Raw genomic sequence first — 21,217 nt, 5'->3', positions numbered from 1 at the left:
CGCTGATTACAGAACGGCTTTACTGACAAGATGCGCATTAAATATCGCATGCGATTTATCGTGCAGCCCTAATGTCATGACTCATTTGTTTATGAATCGCACTACACTTATGTTTTAGAGTGTTTTTCTCATCTGCAATATGTCTATTGGACGTTTCCTATCAGATGTCAAATAGACGTTTAGAAGATTAGTATGTTTATGGTTTAGAATGAAAGTAAAACTGACATCTTAAAGATGTCTATCAGATGTTTGTACACAGCAGATGCTTTCCAGATGAAACGATCTTTAACAGACATCTTGCAGACTTATGTGTGCTATTTGGAAAGAGTGTTGTCAAAGAAAGAAACAATTTATAATATTGTATATAAAATAAATTCAGGGATAATGGGCAAAAGAAAGCGACTCGCTCTTTCATTTTTCTCCAGATGTACTGTAGTTTCTACTATATTCTACTCCAGCAGGAGCTACCTACAGCTACTCGTGTCATGGGATGGAGGGACGTTATGTTTTTGTGAATCTTCCTGGAACTTCAAAGTATGATACTTTGTGATTTTTCCAGGTAATTCAGAGCTAATTAAAAACCTTGCGATTTTGACTTTTAAGCTATTCTCATTTCATAAAAGTGTTTTTTAATAAGTTTAGTTCCAGTCGATGTCCATAGTCTTCAGAAATATACCCAGACAGTGCTGAAAGTGCAGTGCCTAATTTGACAGAATAAGTCCCGCCTTCTAAATAAAAGAGCCAATCGCCAATGGGTAAATCCATCGCGTGACTGCAGCTGCAGTTGGAGGCTCTGGTTGCCATATAGAAACAGTCAGTCCTGAATGTGCGTTTTGGACTGCACATGCGCTGCCCATTTTTTTAAAATGTTTTAACAACATTTATGGGACAGTTCATGTCAGATTTTGTTGCTGATTTGAAATGTTATTTAAATGTGAATCTGGCAGGCAATTTTTTTAGATTTCAGGATTCCAGAGTGAAAAGATATTCCTTGAAAGGTACTTTGTCTAGACTCGACAGTTCAAACTGATCTGATAGAAATGCATTATAGATTGAAGTAAACCTCCTGAAACACTTTGAAATATAAAATATTCTGACTAAAACCATTTCTTGACACTGTGACATCTTCCCGATAATTTGGAAATAGGAAGAACCGTTGCACAGTCATCAACCTTTGGCACCTGGTTTGCTGAACTTGCCATTGACTTCGGTCCATGTGTAACAGAGGTTATCGCGGTCATCGTGTTCCTCAACCAATTTTCAGACTAACCCATGGTGGAGGGTGGATCTGAGTTCTGTGTACCGAGTTAGTAGAGTCGTAATCACAAACAGAATAGACTGCTGTCCAGAACGAATAAACGGAGTGGAGATTCGCATCGGACACTCTTTGGAGAACAATGGCAACAACAATCCCATGTGAGATGCTCTTTCAGTGGCTTAATATCCATAAAAATCCCTGAAAACACACATAAAGAAAGACTAGAAGTCTAACTGAGGTTTTCTGTGTCTCTCTTTAGATGTGCTGTGATTTCTAGCATTCCAGCTGGTGTTTCCTCCACCTACATATGTAACAATATGATACGTGAATATGTTCATTCCTGGATATTCAAAGCATCTTACTCTGTGTGAGGTGCAGGTCTATGGAGAAGTTGTGATCAAACAAGGAAAATCAAGATATAAATGAATTACATTTCTAATTTTGGGCTGTTGATTACAAAACTAGTGTCTGTTTTGCTTGAACCCGTCACAGTTTCTCACAAGATATGATGCTTTTCGTAGCATTTTTGCTTTTGAGAACCATTTGTAAGGTGAAGAAGTCTTGTATTCTCTCTTAATCAGCAGAAAAACACCACAAACGCATGACTCCTGTCTGAATCTGAGCCACATTACAACCATTTGTTCAATTCTCTACCCATTTTCACATATGTGACAGTATTTTATACCTAATCCTGATTTCAATTATGGCCAGTGACCGAAGAAAATGCAAACATGAGCCAGATTTTTCTGCTCTATCTGTACATACAATTATTAACAGAACGTTAATGAAAACCATATTTATTCACTTATATATCTGTGTTTATGCAAAGTTAAATAATACATCTTAAATACTTATTTTTGTCATTAAAACCAAGACTTTGACATTTGACTGCTTTTGTTATTTTGATAAGTGCATTTAAGCTGATGCACATATACTGTATTATTTGAAAAATCCTTATCATTTCATAAAAAAAAAAAAATTGTATTTGATGGAAGTTCCCTATCTGTCGGTCACTACGAGTTATGTCGAATGACATATGGGGTCTCACTTGGGAGGCCAATCATCTCTGAGTTTAAGAGAAAATGCCAATGAGAATTGGCTAGTGGTATTTTTTAAAAAAACCTTTGTGTACTGCGTTAGATTAACCTACTATTTATACTTAGTGCTAATTAAATACTTTTATTCTGCTATTTACACTTAAATGACATCTAATGATAATGCTATTTCTACAAACAGAATTTGCTATAATTTCTATTAGAGTTACATATCCATGCTGAAGTTATCTTTAAAAGTTTGAAGTTACCTATCTGTCGGTCACTACGAGTTATGTCGAACGACATTATGGGGTCTCACTTGGGAGCCCAATCATCTCTGAGTTTAAGAGAAAATGCCAATGAGAATTGGCTAGTGGATTTCACATGCTGAGCCCCTCCCCGTGCACACGGGTATATAAGGCGACAGCGTGCATCCACTCATTAGATTTTTGCTTCGTAGCCGAGTGGTTGTATGAAAAGCTGTTATACTCCACAAAGTCATTCATCTGCTGTGTGTCGGGAAGCTGTTCTGGTTGGCGGTACGGCGCAAACAGCGGTGTCCCTTTCAGCGATTCCCCTGGGCACTTCAACTAAAGGAGCAGATTTCCTAAAAGAGCAAATAGCGGACGATTCGCGTCTTTTTAAAGACACCGTTTCGTCCGTGTCCTTCTGGATGCAGTTGTTTCCTGTCCTCTGACAACGACCACGAACGTTGTCTTCCGTGTCTGGGCATTCAGCACGCTGAAGATGCGTTGGTGGATGGTCCATGCCCGTACTGCGAGTACATGACCATGGCAACGCTGCGATCACGTCTCTCTGTTCTTAAAGGGAAAGGAGCAGACCCCTCTGTCACTACCCATCCCGGTTTCTCTGCCACGAGCAGGGGACCGCCGGCTAGTGCTCTGGGAGATTTGAGGGTGACAGTGAGAGCTTCTCCGCCGGGCCACGCCCCACGGACCTCTCACTCTTTCTGCAGCGCTTGTCCTCTGCGGCTGCTGAGTGATTCTGCTGGGCTGTCTTATGGCAGTCCCAGCATTTCATTTGGTGTGCCGACAAGGGATCAGATGTCGATTGCAGCATTGGGGGATGGGCTATTGATCACTGTCTTCCATGTCTGGGCCTTCAGCATGCTGAAGTGGCGTCCGTGGATGAGTCATGCGTCTTCTGTGGACACATGTCCATGGCATCGCTGCGATCGCGTCTCTTTCTCCTCAAGGGGAGTGGAGCAGACCTCTCTGCCGCTACCTGTCCCGGTGTCTCTGCCACGAGCAGAGGACCGCCGGCTAGTGCTCTGGGAGATTTGAGGGTGACAGTGAGAGCTTATCCGCCAGGCCATGCCCCACGGACCTCTCACTCCTTCCGCAGCGCTTGTCCTGTGCGGTTGATGAGTGATTCTGCTGGGCTGTCTTATGGTGGTCCCAGCATTTCATTTGGTGTGCCGCAGCGGGATCAGATGTCGATTGCAGCATCGGGGGATGGGCTATTGACCTCTGTGGATGAAGATTCGGCGGGGCTGCCCCCCTTGGGTGTTGCCTCTCCACGCGTTTCTGGCCAGTCCCTCTGTGGACACAGGGAGTTTTGCTGTGATGACTCAGAACGCAATGCCTTCTGGGCCACCCAGTACAACTCCCCATCGCTGCACCACTGCGGGTACGTCGACTGTCCCTTTGGTGCCATTAGTACAGAGTTTGGGAGCGTGGTTTGCGTTACCCAATCCATCCTGCTGGCTCATTCGGACGGTTCGACTCGGCTACGCGATTCATCGATTGTCCCTCTGGTGCCACTCGTACGGAGCTTGGAGGCGTGGTTTGCACTGCCCAACCCATCCCGCTGGCTCATTCGGATGGTTCGACTCGGCTACGCGATTCAGTTCGCCAGGCGACCTCCCAAGTTCAATGGCGTTCTCGAGACTTCGGTGGCAGTACGAGACACCTCTGTCTTGCGCGAGGAGATTGCTGTCCTGTTGGCGAATGATTCAATTGAGCCGGTCCCTCCAGCTAAGATGAGGAAGGGGTTTTACAGCCCGTACTTCATCGTACCCAAGAAAAGCGGTGGCCTTTGACCTATCTTGGATCTGTGATGGCTTGCATGGCCCAACCCGTCCTGCTGGCTCATTCGGACGGTTCGACTCGACTACGCGATTCAGTTCGCCAGGCGACCTCCCAAGTTCTATGGCATTCTCGAGACTTCGGTGGTAGTCCGAGATGCCTCTGTCTTGCGTGAGAAGATTGCTGTCCTGTTGGTGACGGATGCAATCGAGCTGGTCCCTCCAGCCGAGATGAGGAAGGGGTTTTACAGCCCTTACTTCATCGTACCCAAGAAAAGCGGTGGCCTTCGACCTATCTTGGATCTGCGAGTCTTGAATCGGGCCCTTCACAAGCTCCCGTTCAAGATGTTGACGCAGAAACGTATCATCAAATACGTTCAAGCCCAGGATTGGTTTGCAGCATTCGACCTGAAGGACACGTACATTCGTGTCTCGATACTTCCTTGTCACAGACTGTTCCTACGGTTTGCATTCGAGGGTCGAGTATGGCCGAGTCTTGAATCGAGCCCTTCACAAGCTCCCGTTCAAGACGTTGACGCAGAAACATATTATCAAATGCGTTAAAGCCCAGGATTGGTTTGCAGCGATCGACCTGAAGGACGCGTACTTTCATGTCTCGATACTTCCTCGTTACAGACCATTCCTACGGTTTGCGTTCGAGGGTCGGGCATGGCAGTACAAGGTCCTCCCCTTCGGGCTCTCCCTGTCCCCCCGTGTCTACACAAAAGTCACGGAGGGTGCCCTTGCCCCACTATGGGAAGTGGTCATCAGGATCCTCAACTATCTAGATGACTGGCTCATCATGGCCGGTCGCGAGAGGAGTTGTGCGATCACAGGGACCTGGTGCTTCGGCACCTCAGTCAATTAGGGCTTCACGTCAACCCGAGAGAAGAGCAAGCTCTCCCCTGTGCAGAGAATCTCTTATTCAATTCAATTCAAATCAAATTTATTTGTATAGCGCTTTTCACCATACAAATCATTGCAAAAAATATGATCATATTTTCTTGACCTGGTAAGGACTCTAGCCGCTGCAATTTGGACTACCTGTAGCTTGTTTATTGAAGATGCAGAACAACCACATAGCAGTGAATTACAGTAGTCCAGTTTAGAGGTCATGAATGCATTAACTAGCTTTTCTGCATCAGAAACAGGTAACATGTTTTGTAACTTGGCAATGTTTCTAAGATGGAAGAATGCTTTTATGCTGTTATGCCCTACTGGCCCACCCAGACCTGCTTTTCGGAACTCATGCTCCTCGTGACAGCCCCTCCCTGGCACATCCCCTGGCTGGGGACCATTGGCACCCGCTTCCAGATCTCTGGAACCTCCTATGTGGCTTCTGGACAGGACGCGGCAGACCTAAGTGATCTGCCACCAGCGGTGGTAGACACTATCACTCAGGCTAGAGCTCCCACTACGAGGCAGGCTTATGCTTTGAAGTGGAGTCTGTTCTGTAATTGGTGCTCTCCTCACCAAGAAGACCCCCGGAGATGCTCGATTTGAGTCATGCTTTTTTTTCCTGCTAGAAAGGTTGGAGTGTAGGCTGTCACCCTCCACCTTGAAATTGTATGTTGCTGCTATCACAGCACATCCCGATGCAGTGGACGGCCGGTCCCTGGGAAAGCATGACCTGATCGTTAGGTTCCTGAGGGGTGCCAGAAGGTTGACTCATCCTAGGACACCCCTGATACCCTCCTGGAATCTCTCCGTTGTCCTGGCTGGACTTCAGAAGGGTCCCCTTGAGCCGCTTGATTCAGTTGAGCTGAAGTTTCTGTCTCTCAAGACAGCTCATCTGACCGCGCTCACTTCCATCAAGAGGGTCGGGGACCTCCAAGCATTTTCGGTAAGTGAAGAGTGCCTTGTGTTCGGGTCGGCCTTCTCTCATGTTATCCTGAGACCCCGGCCTGGATACGTGCCCAAGGTTCCCACCACTCCCTTCTGAGATGAGGTGGTAAACCTGCAAGCGCTGTCTCTGAAGGAGGCAGATCCAGCCTTGGCGCTGCTGTGTCCTGTAAGAGCATTTCGCACATACCACACCCAAAGCCTCAGAAGCTCTGAGCAGCTCCTTGCCTGCTTTGGAGGTCAGAAGAAAGGGAAGGCTGTCTCCAAGCAGAGGTTGGCCCACTGGATAGTGGATGCCATCGCCTTGGAGTACCAATCCCAAGGCGAGCCATGCCCCCTGGGGGTGAGAGCTCACTCCACTCGGAGTGTTGCCTCCTCCTGGGCGCTGGTGCATGGCGCCTCTCTGGCAGACATCTGTCAAGCTGCGGGATGGGCGACACCTAACACCTTCGCGAGGTTTTACAAGCTTCGTGTAGAGCCAGTTTCTTCCCATGTGTTGGGTAACAGGTCATTGGCGGGAAGATCTGGCTAGGTCTCACTCTTGCTGCACCATTCCCCCTCACACAGGGATGCGAGCGCCTTTCTTCTCCCAGTAGAGTTTCCTGGTTGGCGAACCCTGGTCGAGCATCCTCCAGCACCCCCGGCAGTAGGACTTGGCGGAGCAGTTTGACGGCAGGCCCAATATTGGTGTTACCATGCCCGGAGTCCCGGTCAGCCCCTGTACTGGGCTAGTTGTCCATATGGCTTGATTCCCTATGGGTAATCCCATATGTGTTTTCCTCCACGGTAAGGTTTCCCTTTAAGTAAACCCGTGGCTTCCCTTGACAGACCCGCTCTGTCAGTCTCTTCTGGCTGTTGTTCCATCCCTACTCTAAGGTAGGACCTGCCTCAGAGACCCATTCCATATGTAGTACTGCCCTCTGGGTCAGTCCATATCCGTATCTCCACATGTCACCTTCCTACGGGTAGGATGTGGTCTCCGTAGCGACCTTTTCCCTTAAGGCTCGCTTCCCCATCGTTGTGCCAGGCTGAAAGAACAAATAGGAAAGATTTGAATCAATCTTTAACTGAAGGTTGAAATCCCTTCCAAAATCTTTTTTTTGTGGACGGAACAGCAGCATGGCCTTCTCCAGCAGCGATGTACTCACCATTTGGTCCCCTTCGGTACCAAGGTCAGTGAATTTGCACTGGGGCTTTGGGAAGGTTACGACCTTAGCGTAGCTTTTGTCTTGACACGCTATGGCTTGTCAACAATTGCAGCGCCACAGGGTTATGACGGTGTTCAGGTTGTGGTGTTTTCCATATGTCGTTCGACATAATTTGTAGTGACCGACAGATAGGGAACGTCTCGGTTATGTATGTAACCCTCGTTCCCTGATGGAGGGAACGGAGACATTTTGTCCCCATGCCACAACCTTGAAATATTCGCTGTTGCCGGGGCACGTTCTCGGCTCCTCAGCGTAAAACATAATGAGTGGATGCAAGTTGTCGCCTTATATACCTTTGTGCACGGGGGAGTGGCTCAGCATGCAAAATCCACTAGCCAATTCTCATTGGCGTTTTCTCTTAAACTCAGAGATGATTGGGCTCCCAAGTGAGACCCCATATGTTGTTCGACATAACGTCTCCGTTCCCTCCATCAGGGAACGAGGGTTACGTACATAAACGAGACGTTTTTTATTGATATTTTTAAACTCACCATAATCTAATCATTTGCAAATCAGTTGAATTCCAAGATGCAGGGATGTAATTGATTTATTGTTTTTAACACCTGCGAATAATTGCAACGTTAACCTTTTTACCGAACAAATAGAAACTATTTGACAGAGCGATGATCAGTTATTGTCCAACAACGCTGTCGAGATCGAAGTTGATGTGGCAATGAACAGACAAGGAGGGGGTCGGAGACGTAAACGCACAGATTTACCTATTGACCAGGTGATTAAAAGAAAAAAAACATGAGTTTATGTGCCTCATGAATATTTCTAATAAATTATGTTTCTCTATCTGCCTCGCACATTTACTCGAACCGCAATTACCCGAGAGTGAATTAGAAAATCGGGCGACCGTCATCCACAACGACGCAGGATTCTCGATCCAAGACAAGATCGGTCTTCATGATAAAGCGACGTTTGAAAATCATAACGAATATCATCCTAAAACTGTATACCTTTATTTACATGACAAGCATTACTACATGATTCTGAATCTGACGGCGTTCATAGGCGCTGACTATGTATGTCAATTCTGCTATAAAGGCTACTCAAGTAGTCGAGATCACCATTGGAAGTACGTCTGCAACATCTGTTTTGACAGTGATTGCTTCAAATACCCTAAAATAACCGTGCACTGTCCCGATTGTCGATGCTATTGTTATTCGAGCTACTGTTATGACATGCATAAGAAGATTCCACCTGGCAAAGACAACGCTCCTTGCGACGTTATAAAATATTGCAAACTATGTAACAGATGGTATGAATTTATAGGCCCCGTCGATCGACACAAATGCGCTCCCAGTCGATGCAGCGATTGCTCTGAAGAACTGCACGACCGAGGGTTACATTTCTGTTACATACATCCCCAACCACCCAAGGAACCTAGCAAAAAATATATTTTTTATGACTTTGAAACGTTTATGAGTACTTATTCGGCTCCCGAGAGACTGAAGTCGAGAGACACTTTTTGGCGGACGTACTAATGCGTATAAACTTTATCACAAAACGACCAAAGGGGAGAAAATAAGTTAAGTAGGCTTTACCAGCTTATACCCCTTCTGCCAAGCTAGGAAAAGCTATCCGATCGGTCACCCCAAAATCATTTATAACGATTTTGAACCTATTGAAAATTATTACGGACTTATCAAGGCGACCGTGTACCCACAGCGCAAATTACTCCATCCGGTCCTGCCTTACAGATGCGGGGGAAAATTAATGTTCCCTTTATGCAGAACTTGCGCGCACGCCGAAAACCTGACAACAAGCTGGAGAGAGCTCTCTCAAGGTGTTGGGTCAGTATCGAGCTTTTAAAAGCGATCGAGAAGGGTTACGTCAGTCACAAATCAGTCACAACCCCGCTCAGAGGTCTATAAACAAGCTATTGCTCAATAGTTTATGGGGGATATTCTCTATGAGGGAGGCTTTAGCACAAACCACCCTCGTTAAAGACCCTGAAGATTTCACCAGTATCATTTTTGGTAAAACCGATACCCTGAAATATTTCACATTTGTCTCAGATGATGTTGCACTTGTCCAGCGTCCCCCCCACCAAAGGGGATGTTCACCAGACTTGCAACATTGACGTGTTTATAGGAGCCTTTAGGACGGCTCACGCCCGACTGGAGTTGTACGACCTGATGGACAAACTCGGCGACCGAGTTTTATATTCCGACACAGCGTCATTTTTGTGTCTAGGGATGGCGACTGTCCGCATAGATTCCCTGATTGGTCTGGTTAACATCTATGTGACATCTCACGACGATACACAATACATCCTGGCTCGTGCTGGAAACATTGTGAGGGATAAAAAGCATCTCACGTTGCACAACAAGTCAGTCGACAAAAGGTTCAAGGTGGTGTATAATAAGCGCAGACTTTTACCAGATTTCAACACCCTTCCTTATGGCTACTGATTCAATAATGCATAGAGGGGTTCAGGACGCTTCCGAGTTTGACTTTAGGTTTCAGCACCCATTTTCGTGTGTGATAAATGGACCGTCCAATAGTGGCAAGACCTATTTTGTAAAACGCCTGCTGGAAAATGGTTTAAATGGTTTAAAATCAAAAACATTGTTTATATTTACAATTGTTGGCAACCTCTGTATGATGAACTGCTTAAATTGTACGACATTAAATTTGTAGAAGGAATACCAATGTTTCTGAATGATGATCATTTACTACCCATCAACAAAGTTAATCTTCTGATTTTGGACGATACGATGGGTGAAGCTAGCGGGAACGCTCAAGTCCAAAAAGTCTTCACGCAATTTGTACACCATCGTAATCTTAGCGCTATATATATTGTACAGAATTTATTCGCTGAAGGTAAATCGAGCAGAACCATCAGCTTGAAAACGAATTATTTAATTTTGTTTAAAAATCCCCAGGACGCTGATCAGGTGATGGTGTTGGGGAGACAGATGTATCCGACCAACGTGAAATACTTTATGGAGTGTTATCAAGACGCTACCAGTCAGCCTTACGGTTACGTTATGATAGACTATAAAGCAAAAACGCCCGAACAGTACCGGCTCAGAAAGGGGTTGCTTTCCAATCGCCAAGTGGTCTACCTCCAGAAAAAAAAGAAGAACATGAACATTCGTCATGTCCGCCAAGCTTTGTAAGCACCTACCTCTGTTAAAGCTGCTACATAAAGCAACGTCTAAACAGCGACGTCTTATTTTACAGTCGTCATCCGACAAACTCATTTTAGCACTCTGCAAAGTAACACTAAACATCCTTTATGGTACGATTCCGATCAACCAGCAGCAGTACCAAAAACTGAAAAGGAGAAGATCGGAAATGAAATTTCTCGCCAATAAAAAAATCTGTATAACCGCCAAGAAACGTGTTTTCAACCAGAACGGCTGATTTCTTTTACCCCTCCTAAGCGTAACGGTAGCCTTTATTTCCATCTTAATATCGTCTAGACAGGGTTGAGCATGGAATATGCCGAGAATATGTATCTTGTTCCCCAGAACCAGCGGGAAATGTTGAAATCCGGAAAGCCCTCGCGAGAACATTCAACAGGTCGTAGAGAACGATCTGGATACGGCCATAAGAAATATTTTACTCAGGACCGATTTGGATCAACGTGAAAAAGCCAAACTCTACTTAAACATCCTAAGAAGGTTTTTGACGATCGTTAAACAAGGCGATCGCGAGAGTAGCGTTTTAACGCTCTCATTACCAAATCCTGACCCCGGGCCATAAAGGCGAACGTACCACTAATTTCCCCGAAGGTGATGAGGGTTCGGGAGATGTCGTAGCCGAAGTTCTGAAGAACGTACATTCGAGAAGCGTGAAAAACAGTCAATACATATTAGACAAAATGTCTAAAGCTAAAGGACTCAGCACTTGGAACGAGTCAGCTGAATTTGTGTTTAAAGGTAAAGCCATACCAGGCTCGCACATGCTCGATTTGTTAAAAAATATCACAGCTCCGCACCAGGTCCGGGATGACAGAAGACCTCTAGGATGGCCGGAGTTTCTACAGGCGTTTGCCGAATTAAACATTCCGTTTTCTACCATACCGAATCATCATGTTTGACGTATGATTAGTTCTTTAAAAAGCAAACCTGGAGTGACCGCTCACACGCCGGAACCTACGCGTCCTTATAAAAAGACGGTCAAAAAGAGAATTTCACAAACTATGGCACCCGCTTCAAATCACAGACTCTCGATCGAAGGCAATGGCTGGAATTTTAACTTTGTATTTATGTGTTCTTTTAATGCTGTGTATACCTAATGATTGAATTTTTTTTTTTTATAAAAGTCTGTAAAACGGATATTGGTTTTAAGCAGTTTTTATTTATGATCAAACAAATAAATTTCGATAATTCAATCATGCAACATAAAGAGCGACACCATTTTATAATTTTTAATATAATTGTCGCTGTACAAATTCATCACATGTTTATAGTCTCGACCCCTGGCTAGGTGGTATAGGAAAACCGCACAGTGTTGTCTGCACACATCCGACGTAAAATCCTGGACTCGTTTGGTAGAATATAACACGACGGTAGCGCTGGATATTAAAAAGTTTTTGATGGATGTTGGAAAGCGTTCGCTGTCAGGAGCGTTGCTGAAGCTATCGAAAAAACAGCCGGAACCCTCTAGTTAAATAAGCAACGAGCCAGTGCTCCCCCGGCTGATCGGAAGGGTGGGTGTTAATGATAGCAATCACCGGTAAGGTCCTTAATGGTCTTTCAAGCAGCTGATCGCTTGGAAGAACTCAGATAAAATTAGTGTTACATGAAATTGTGTCCATGATAGCCGTGAGTTGCACCGTGTTCATTTTTTTCTGTTCTGTAGTAATCGACCAAGACCTGTCTGTGGTTAGACACTTCGATGATGCTGTAAAACACTGCATAAATTATGAGATTAATTGTATGCGTCAGCGGCTGTCTGAAGCGTGCTTCGAGTCAGATATTCCCGGACTTGATGAGCGTTATGTGCTGACCGCAGTCTTCGTCAGGTGTGAGGTTAAAGGCGTAAAGCTAATAACCTCTCAGAAAATCATCCCTGTTGATAGTGCCTGGTTTTTAAGATGTCTCCCGGTAGCGTTCGCCAGCTGATAAAATTCTGATACGGCAGATCCTGTGGTAAAATCTGGCTGTAGAGGTTTGGCGGGGAATTGTTGACAATCTACGTAGATGGCCAGGAACTCCAAATCATAATGTTTGAACGTGAATGGGTTTTTATCTTAGGATCCGGTGAACGCGTCGCTATCCACCATAGCCATGATGATAGATTTTGGTAATGTCCTCAAAAACTAATTTTCTTGATTTGATACATGGGACCGAGCAGGTATGAACAAAATTTTTAGGCAGACCCTATCTATGGGGTACTTGGCCGTGGTTGAGAGCAAGGTCTGGGCATGCGCCAGTCTCACGGACAGTAATACGGACACTTTCTTGACAAAAAGCGACGCCGACATTATATTTCATTTATAGGCCACGTCCTCGCCGGTCATCAGGCAGAACTCATCATTGCCTCTGATCATTCCAATTTTTATGTCGACGCCGTTTAGCATACATTTTTCTTGAAAGAAAATATCGCTGTGAATAGGAGCGAGCAGCTCCACAACCCTGTTTCCGGTAGTGTAGAGCGATCTCTTAGTCAGCCCCGCGTTACATCCCACAGGATCGGTTTCGTCCATGTGACCCGCAGTGTCTTTGAAAAACAGACCGGCTGAGAAAAGCGATTCCAGCGCATCTTTGCTGTAGTTGATAAGACTCTCGATGATGCATCGGTAAGGGTAAGTGCTTGAGCTCTGAGACATCAATCGATCACCGAGACTGACATCGACTTGTGAAAATATAGCAGCTCCGGGGTCATTTATTAGGGCTACCTTTGCAGGGTCTGGGATGTTACTCCCATTAGGTCTTGTGATTTTAAGACGTAGAAACAACAACATGTTATTTAGGTCGATGTAATCTTCACCGGTTCCCGCAATAAAAAACTCCAAAGGTGACGAGTCCGATATAGCCGAAAAAGGCGGTACTTTTAAATAGGCATTTTTCTTGATATCCGTCTGCGTCAGTGGGACTGTAAACAAATACAACTCTGACTTAATACACTCTCCCGACATATGATGCAGTAATGCCATGTTAGAATATGGTTTTTACGTTTCTCTTAGTTGAGACGTTTCGCTTCACAGTCTTCTTACGCTTACGGCGTGTGACTAAAGTGTAGTTTTACAATGACTTTCCCGTAAGAAAATGGTATTCCGTGGTTTTGGTCGTCCTTTAATTCTATGGTGATGTCCGTGATGAGAGCCTTGTTGACCGATGCGTAATGGGGTTTGTCGTATCTAACACTGACGGTATCATTGTTTCCTCTCATTATATGAACACATCTTAAAAGGGGTACGTACGAATCACCGACTGATTGGTATTCGATAATGTCGGTATAAACATACATCGTATAGAAACCCGCGTTGATATCGGCTTGATGAGGAGCGTCCGTGATAACGCTCGTTTTAAAATCCGCTTTTTCATGATAGGCGGAACGTCCTAAAGCTACGTCAGCTTTCATTCCTAAAATAGTGGAGAGTTTCCCATAGAAGCTTACTGAAATGTTGGGCTTTGCTACCAGTTGGACTTTGTTTTTTAAATGATCATAAGCCATTACTGCCGTTGGCGCGAGAACTTCATTTATCACCCGGATCACGGCACGAACGTTCTCATAGTACCCACCATTTAATTTGAGCTTCCTCGATATGGAAAACCCTGATAGCTCTTTAAACACGGCTTCGCCAGGTTTATTCACATGTTTCTGGGACGGGGCTGGAGAGACGTGTAGGCTGAAAACCCTGTCGTCGTCGTCGGTGTACCAAGTCTAGGATATTAAATCTCAGCAAGGCCTACTTGCCACTCTCCTTTCAGGTTTATTGTTTTTGCTAACCTGGTCGTATAACTAGATATGCTATTTTCAGGATAAACTGACAACGAGGTGTTGCACGGCAACATGACGTAGAAACCACGGTCGTCCATGACAGTCCTTTACTCAAATGATCTCGTACAGCATGGGTTTACACGTTTTAAGGTTTTTGCAAGTCCAACAAAGCTTTTTTGTCTATATAGCTATTACATTTCGAAGGCCATCCTAGCCTTTTCACTAAAACTAGTGTAGATCGACCGTGTTTTTTCTCCCCTAAAATCTTTTCCAGCTTAAACGCTTTGTTTTTTGTAACTCTTCTTCGTAAAACACGCCGTTGATGACATTGTCGTCATAATCAGAGAGTCTGTATACGGGAGGATTTCATGGGATACACGCAGAGATAGTGAAAACATTTTCGGTGCAGTTCTGTTCATAACCCTTGGCAATTGTCCTCTCACTTTAGAAATCCTGACCACGTCCCCTAATTTATATTTAAATACGGGATGCTCGTTTTTCTTCATACCGCCATACAAGTTTTGAAACACAGTACCTTCATTTTCTTTGCCGACGTCCAGCGGTCTCATCTTAATACTCCGATGGTAACTGGAGTTATACCCCTGCATAATCTTGGGAAACATCTATGTATCTCCGTGAATTTGTAGCGGTTAAAAATCTCGACATTCGGCTTTTTAATGTTCTATTAAATCGTTCCATGACGCTGGCCTTAAAATCAGTAGCCGTAGCAAAATAATGAACGCTGTGCCTTTTCATCAAATCTTGAAAATGTTTGTTAAAAAATTCCGTCCCCCTATCCGTCTGCAATTTCTTTGGAACGCGCCCCTCTTCGAGTATAGACTTGAACCCTTTAGTAACCTCGACCCCACTCTTATTCTTTAGCGTACGGGCCACCACGCGTACTTGCTAAATACGTCGATACAGGTCAGCAAATATTTATTATTGTCATTTTCCTTGGAATAGGCCGACATGTCAATGAGATCAGCTTGAAACTGCATATCCACCCCATACACCACAACTCTATTACGTTTGTAGTTTATAGGGGCTGTTTTGTGTAATGTCTACGCATCCTCCCCGGACAGCCAGTCTGAAACCTGTTTATCACTCAGACGGACTCCGCTATCCTTTAAGACGGCGTCTTTTAACCGGGGTTGAACGATGTGTAATAAACTTTTTTCATGAGCTCAGACATGTTGACATTTCAACCCTCCGCAAAAGAATAACGCATATGAGTATCACATTTCAGTCTTTTATTAAAAAAAAAATAATAATATAGAGATAGTAAAAAAATAGTTTTCAAACTATATACATAATGACAAGAATAGTTTTTTTTCAAATTGGATAGATAGTGACAAGAATAGAATGAAGTTTGGTTACATAGTGACAAGCATAGAATTCAAATTGGATAAATAATGACAAGAATAGAATTCAAATTGGTTACATAGTAAGGATAAAAAATAAAAAAAATGTTTACATAATGGAGGTACGTTATAAGTAATAATATAAAACTGATAGAATAACGTTACAGACTGTCTAGCCAGTAAAGACAATTTACACAGGGTATATAGCTGCGATCTAGCATGTAGTCGACCAGAATTTCAACCATTTCGCAGACCTTGTTTTTCTCATATTTTGAAACAAGCTTCACGCATACATCACTCACATATGTACACATACACAGGACCTCACTAACTCCTATCCCTTGACCGGCTGCGGATATCTCATCTAGAATTTTTCTGAGCATCACAGGGGGTGGATCGGCTCTGTTAACACACATTTCAATCAATACATCCCATGTATCTGACGCTCTTCTCATAACGTCCATTTGTTTCTTGAGATTTTTTATATGTCTCGTTTGTCCCTCGTAATCTTTCTCAGGATCACACGTGTGCTCGATGGCCGTAAGCATCATTTCAATCATCTGCTCTTTACAACTGGGGATAAACACGACATCTCTGAAAAAATTGTTTCCGCCACACACAGAACCCATGTCGTCATGGTCACACTCCGGGGACGGACACACTGCTTTGCCAGAGATCCACGGCTTCGTAAACGACTTTCTTGTAGGACTTGTCCAGCAGCTTTTCCCTGATTTCTTGCAGCTTTGCGACGATGAATGGTTTGTCTCTTAATTCGTGCAGGATAGCACCGGTAGTTCCTTGAATCCTCAGAATGTTGTTGGTCATTAAACCGCAGCGGCGTAGAGTCGATAATGGTCTGAAGATCGGGTTTGAACAGTTTGTGGGACAGCTCGTCAAAGCGTGAGTTGTAATATAATAATAATCTAAGAGGCCATACAAAAGTGTCAGTTTTAAGTATGGCATATTACCTATTAAAGAGTGTTCTATGACAACAAATTACATCCCAAATACCTGTAGACTTCAACCTCACAAAGAGTAAGAATTTTCCCATCTCCAGGTACAGTATATGAACAATCACATAACATCCCTCTATTGCACCTGTTACGTGCTGCGTGTGTTTTGGATATTTTTCCCCTCTTCTGTCTTTACCATTCTGTTCTCTAGTTCTGCTGTCTTGCTCTCAGGTCTCTGCTGAATGGAGGAGGCCAGTGGTAGTCATCATTAAGGGTGTCGTCTCTGCTGCCAATCCGGTGCCGGCCTGCTGGTTAAAGGTTTCTCATCGTGCTGCACTGAGTAGCTCAGTGTGTGTGCTCAGGTGTTTTGAGTTGAGACCTGTGTTTAGAGTTTGTGTCCTTTCGTTGTGAACGTGTGAATCGAACGCTTGATTTTTGTACTATCCAGACTCTATGCTGAGAGTTGATGAGAGTTAACTGTTCTTTACCTTTCTTTTTGGGGAAAAGAGAACAGGTAAGCAGATCGCGCGATATAGGCTATATATTGCCCGCAGTTATCAAGTGTTAGACACACTAGGTAAGGGGTGAGTGCCCTCCTTGTAATTTTGCTTTGTATTCAGTGTAGATTGTTTGTGGTGTCGTATGCGCTAAAGATCTCGGGTTTGTTTTTCACATTTTTCTTTGGTTAGTAAGGTTATAGGGTTTTGGGGATTTAGTTTATTAACTATTTTGTTTTATTTATTTCTTTAATTTGGCGCCACCCTCGTTCCTTTTTCCCCTTAGTTTATTGTATTTTCTTTATCTTTGTTTTTTAAATTATGCATTGTATATTAACATTTAGTCATTTAGCAGACACTTTTATCCAAAGCGACTTAAAAATGTGGACAATAGAAGCAATCAAAACTAACTAAAGAGCAACACTATATAAGTTCAAATGACAAGTCTTGGTTAGCCTAACGCTGTACACGTAGTATATAGCTCATACACAGAGTCTTTGGTCACGAGTCTGAGTCGAGTCATTTAATGGCTTGCTAAAAAAATCTCATTCAGAATCCTCATGTATTGAAATCTTTCTATTTACGAAGCTGTTTTATCGGCTATAGACAAAATATTTATTCTATGATCTGCTTTGTAAAAAATTAAAATATGTTTTAAGATGTAGGGTTACTGTACATCCAGCCTGTTATTTATAGGCTATGTTTTAATCCATTACCATGTTCAAAACAGTTTTTCTGTAATGAAATTATATAATAAGAGTCCGATCTACCATGACACACAAGGAAATATGTGGCACAGGTATTACAAAACCATACAAATAAAGTATTTCTTTATTTTATAAGTCAGGGGTATTCAATTAAAGTTCCAAGGCGCGGCCTCTATATTTTCATCCAAGCAGAGGTCCGAACAAAAAATAATAATAATAATTTTTACATGTATTGCTGTAACGATTCAGTCCACTGAAGGCGAGCGTAGTGAAAACCCAAGTGCAGTTTTATTTACAGGTGAAATCCAAACAATAATCCGAGACTTGACTTGACATGAACAGACTTGACGAGGCATGAACAGACTAGACTCACTGACAGCGGGTTACAACTTCAAATACACGACAAGGGCACAATGGGAACATGATGGCTAGTTATAGCAGACAAGGAGGGTCACATGACATGAACAAACCAATGGGAAACAAGACACATGACTAAGACAATCAATCAGAACATGACACAATGAACAAGAGAACTAATGGCATGAATACATTAGGGCAAGGGAAGCATGACACAAACAGGGAGCATGACTAAACTACAAAATAAAAGACATGAAAACATGAACAAGAAACACAACCCAAAACACCACATTACAATTGCATTTTCACATTTAGATACATGCGAGGCCATGTGACAGAAAAAATAATGTTTCTGTTTAGGGTTTTCCTCCTGAAATCTATACTATTTTAATATTCTAGCCTACTTAAAACAATTATCTAAAAACAATGTAGCTACAATAATCAAAATGTCCTCATTTTGAGGAGAAAAGAAAGATAACTAGCTATTTCAAAGTTTAAGTTCTATCCTAGCCATCTAACAACAATTTTCCCAATTATAATAACATGATTATTTTGAAATGTTCTTAGCCTACAGATTAATAATGCTAAATGTAGATCAGAAACATATTGTCACATCTGGTTTGAACAGTCAGAGTCATAGGTTATAGATAGATAAATGGATAGTATGAAAAATACCTATATTTGCACCATTGCTGTTTTCTGCTGTATTTTGTTGTTTCTGTTGTTGTTAAAATAACCATGTGATCCGCAGCTCTAAACTTGGCGCCGGCGCGCGTCCGGACAGAGAGAAAGCGCACGGAGCTGAAAGGGCTTGAACAAAGAGCGTTTGGCTTTTGATAATACTACAATAGCGCTGAAAGATATTTACTATAAATGACCCTGAGCGCTTGTTATGTGATCCGCTCCGCTGTTTTGACGCGCTGTTCACTTGTGTTACGGATCGCGGTCCAGATGGATGCTGGGGTGCGGATGCGGTCCGCCTTTTGAATATCAGTTATATAAATATTTAAGGATAAAAGACTCAAATTGCTTTTAAAATTTTCACGAGTCCTTTTCCTCGAGTCCAGTCAAGTCTGGAGTAATTTCAGGTCGAGTCTGAGTCAAGTCTGAAGTCTATAAAAATGTGACTCGAGTCCAAGTCACTAACTCGAGTGCCCCCTAGAACTTTAAAGTTTGTAACATTTAATGGGGGCTCATCCGGGATAATATTTCCTATGATACTAAATATTGCTGGAGTGGGGAGTAGAATGACCACGGTTTTATTAATTTCCTTGTAGTATATTTTTTGGGGCATGACTAGTTGACTGGGTGGTTAGCGTTTGTTTCGGCATAATTATAGCTGATTTTGATTTAGAGACTTTCGTTAAGGCACCGTCTGGTGAGCAGCTTAATAAATGTAGAAAAGATGATTTGCTCTGTATCGCTGCTCATTATAAAATTACGGTTACGAAGCATCAGCTTAAGAGAGATATAAAGAGTACTGTCTTATAAAAGTTGGTGGAACTCGGTGTTTTGGTGTTGCCAGCGGCAGAGGATTCTCTTGGCTCTGACGTTCACCCATCTGTGTCTGGTGATGAGGAGCAGGGTGGAACTGCTGAGGTGGAGGACTCTGAAACCAAAGCTGTTCTGCCGCCCTTTGAGCCTTTTTCTTCGGCCTGTGTTGGGTCTGGAGGTGATGCCCGGCTTACGCCTGTCATTCATGCCCCCTCCCTTCCCACCCCTTCTCCTGTCCTCCTGTTCTTGTCAAAATTAAGTACTTGGATGTATTCATAACACCATTAAAATTAAAATCAGATGACAAGTGAAAAAGTATTTAACCTAAGTTGAATGTATAATGCAATTTTAAGATGGCACATTGTATATTGATAATGAATGACTGAACTGATTCAATTATTATTCCTTGCACAATCGCTGACTTCACATCTTAAGACAAAAATGTCAATAAATGAAAACTGTCAGGAACACAAAAGCTCTTCAATTACAGACTCACCTCAGGATAAACAATTATGAATGACACGTCAGAGGAAGAACCATATTAAATCAAAGATGGCACTTTAGCAAAGCTAACTGACAAAAATGGAAAACTTTTGAAAAACCTAATGAAACCGATGCTTTAGTGGATCATCTTACAAGTGTATCAACTAAACATGTTTGGACTGAATGGAAACACTCACTTCACTGATTTTGGTCCATCAACATGTCACATTTCATTCATTTCCATCAGTCATTTACTTAGCCTTTTTCCAAGAAAAAATGTCATCCATATTATTTACATAGGCAAAAGAATTGTATGCCTAGTCAAACGAACTTCAAAAAGTTCATGAGGGGCAAGAAAAATACAATAAGCAGACATTTGTAAAAATAAGCAAGTACGATTTGTGGCAGATTAATGTAGGGGCAGCTTGAAAATTAAAAAATTTAAAACACATGATGACGACATGGTAGTTTTTAAAGCCCAAGACGCCGGTACGGACACAGCCATAGTGTGCTTCCTCACATGCTTGTGCTCTTCTGAGTAAGCAATGTGGGAACATTTACATTTACATTTACATTTACATTCGTGGTTTTTGGAACATGCTTTCTATACAAACGACTTGAAAACTCACTGTGAATAAGAAAAACAAGTGACATTTTAGAAAGTGAACAGAGCAGTAGATGCAGATGTATATGTTTTAAAGTGGCAAAGATAAAATACATTGCTATATGAACTCCTAATGCTAATATTCACATTTAAAGAGTTTTTTTTTTTTTAATAGACTTGTGTCATCTGGAAACAGATCTTCCCTTCATGATGGACCAGAGGCAGTTTTGACAGGCAGCCTTCATGCATAAAACAAAATGCAAAAGTCTTGTGATCTTGTGAAGTCTGTAAGATGGGAAAGAAACACATTTAAAAGTGGCAGGTGCAAAACTCACAAAATGGAAACAACGAAGTATGACACATAAACACTGGGAAAACAGTCATACTGTACAAACCACTTCTGTGGTACAGTTATGATTTTTTAAAATTATTTATTTATTTATTGTTTGGAGCTGGACAGCTTTGG

General features: G+C 42.9%; 1 pseudogene; it reads left to right on the top strand.

The window, feature by feature from the left end:
• The window catches only part of LOC107699376 (uncharacterized), an 8,286-nt pseudogene extending 4,690 nt beyond the window's left edge, over window positions 1-3,596 (top strand).
• Window positions 3,597-21,217: the final 17,621 nt, after the last annotated feature.

This window comes from Sinocyclocheilus anshuiensis, unplaced genomic scaffold, assembly GCF_001515605.1.
Source record: "Sinocyclocheilus anshuiensis isolate Anshui unplaced genomic scaffold, SAMN03320099.WGS_v1.1 scaffold971, whole genome shotgun sequence".
In the NCBI taxonomy this organism is placed as follows: Eukaryota; Metazoa; Chordata; class Actinopteri; order Cypriniformes; family Cyprinidae; genus Sinocyclocheilus; species Sinocyclocheilus anshuiensis.
Note: the sequence above shows the minus strand (reverse complement) of the source record. Positions and strands in the feature narration are given on the sequence as shown.